The sequence below is a fragment of the Procambarus clarkii genome, chromosome 52 (assembly GCF_040958095.1).
Source record: "Procambarus clarkii isolate CNS0578487 chromosome 52, FALCON_Pclarkii_2.0, whole genome shotgun sequence".
In the NCBI taxonomy this organism is placed as follows: domain Eukaryota; kingdom Metazoa; phylum Arthropoda; class Malacostraca; order Decapoda; family Cambaridae; genus Procambarus; species Procambarus clarkii.
This window is the reverse complement of record NC_091201.1, coordinates 7491816-7494550: the sequence shown is the minus strand read 5'-3', so window position 1 is coordinate 7494550 and position 2735 is coordinate 7491816.

Sequence of the window (2735 nt, the reverse complement as noted above, 5' to 3'; positions counted from 1 at the left end):
GCAATAGGATTTGAACTATGAGGAAAGACTGAGAAAATTGGACCTTACCACAGTGGAGGAAAGGAGAGATAGCAGGGACATGATAACAACATATATTGTTTTAAGGGAAATTGACAAAGTAGAGAAAGCAGCATTGTTCAAAGCTAGGAATAGCAGAACGAGGGGCCAGATGAGTCACAGAGATATCAGTAAGAACAAACATACAGCCACACACACACACAGTTAACCAAGACCGCATACCAAGGCTGGAAGCTAATCATTCAGAGGACAGGACAGCATTGAAGACCCTTTAAGATCTGGTACACCAATGCTGATGGACTGTCAAATAAAACAGATGTACTCAAAGAAAGAACTGAGGAAACAAAAACAAACCCTGATATAATAGCATTATTAAAGACCAAACTAACTGCTATGATTAGCAATGCAATATCCCCAAGGGAATTTATCAAGTGTGACACTGCTGGTAAAAGGGTCTTTCATCTTTGGGGGAATTTCATTGGAGGTAGCAAACAACTATAGGGACAGACTGTACTGTGGGAATCATTTCATCTGAGGGATAGAAAGTGGCAGTAGCTGTAATCTGCCACTCTCTTGAACACTACAGGAGACCGAGGCAAGAACATGAAATTGCAAACAGAATATGCTTGAATATCCTGCGACGGGTGGCAGACACAGCCCACTGAAAGCAACAATCCTAGTAATGGAAGACTTTAATCAAGGCCAAATCGAAGGAAAACAATGGATCCAAGAAGAAGGAGATGAGGCATGGAGGGCAAAGCCTGTAGAACTAGTAGATAGTAACGTCCTGATGCAACACGTCAGAGAGGATACAAGGAGTAGATGTGATGACCAACCACCTAGGCTGGATCATTTCATTCACACAGAATGTGATGGACACTGGAAACATAAGATGCTAATAATAGCCAATGATCACTGTGTATTAGTCTTTGAACACTTAGTGACAATGAAGACCGAAGAAGAGTGTAACCAGGGGCAAGAGTACAAGGCTAACATTCAGGAGAGAGGAATACCTCAAGGACAGAGAATTACTGGTTGGAGTTGAATGGGAAAGAGAACTCTGAGGAACATATACACAGGATATGATTTACTACATAACAAACAAACTCAAAGAAGCCGAAGAAAGATTTACACCACCACTAAGAGTTCAGGGACAAAAGACGAGCATTAGCCCATGGTTCAACATACAGTACAATGCATACAAGAAGACCAGAAATGAGTACATAGAAACTAGGAGTGGCAAAAAAGCAGTACGAAAATGACATTGTATACAATGCTAAGTCCCAGCCACAACTGTTCCATAGTCATATCAGGAGGAACATGACTGTGAATGAGCAGGTTATCACACTTGTAAACAGTGATGAAGGACATAAAGAAAATGATACAGAAGTATTTGAGGAACGTAACAAAATGTTTCAGGGAGTACTCAAGTTGGAACCTTTTTTGTCAATAGCAATATTTGTCCAAATAAAGCTAGAAACAACAGAACGATGGGTCACAGAGAGAAACTGGAAAAACAAATGAGTCATATACACATCAGGAAGAAATTTTGCAGTGAAGGGGCTTCAATAAATGGAACAGGTTAGATGCAGAAGTCGTTGAAGCAAATTTAATCCCAAATTTTATATGTAAACTACCTTTACCCGGCCACAGCAACCTTCCCTGTCCCCAAATCCTCCCCCCTATTCTCCCTCCCCCATCCCCTCATCCTCCCCACCATTCCCCTTTTCCCTGTCCCCTTGTCCTCCCCACCATCCCCCACTTCACCATCCCCTCATACTCCCCCACCATCCCCTCATACTCCCCCACCATCTCCCATTCCTCCATCCCCTCGTCCTCCCTACTATTCTTCCCTCCGTCCCTCATCCTCCCTCCATTCTCCATTTCCCCGTCCCCTCGTCTCCACCATCACCAACTCCCCCCGTTTCCTGGTCCGCCCCACTATTACACCCTCCCCTTTCCCCTCGTCCTACCCACCATCCCACACTCCGGTCCCCTCGTCCTCCCCACCATTCCCCACTCCCTTGTCCGATGCATTCCCAAATGATCTGATGTTCCCATCAGAAAATTAGGAACATCAAATAATCTGATGTTCCCATCACTGAAAAATAACAAGAACAGTTAAAAAATCGACATAAAAAACAATGAAAAAATATAAATAATTGAACTATACTCATGAGATGAACGGTATGGTAAACAACACAAATCAATTCCAACTCAGTGTCACACAAAATAATTAAATCAAAATGAAAATGAATTGAAGTCTATGAAAATTCCATTAATCAATGAAATCGTAATTTTTTTTAATTAAATCATAACATATTATAGCGTGTGTTGCTCTTATGTGCAACAGATAGTGCTGTTTCTTAAAAAAAGAATGTTTTTACCTGTCACAGGTGTTGCATCTATAATTATACTTACTTAATGAATGGTATGGAAAACAACGCAGTTCAATTCTGATGCAATGTCACACAAAATAATTAAATCAAAATGAAAATAAATCGAAATCTATTAAAATTCAATTTATCAATGCAATTGGAAACATTGGAATGAAATCGTAACATATTTAATATAGCATGTGTTGCTATTATTTGTAACATATCGTGTTGTTTTTCAAAATACCATGTTTTTTCCAGTCACAGGTGTGGCATCTATATAGTTGGTATATAAAAACACGCACATATTCGAATGGAACGTTGTGTCAAAATTCTAAAGCA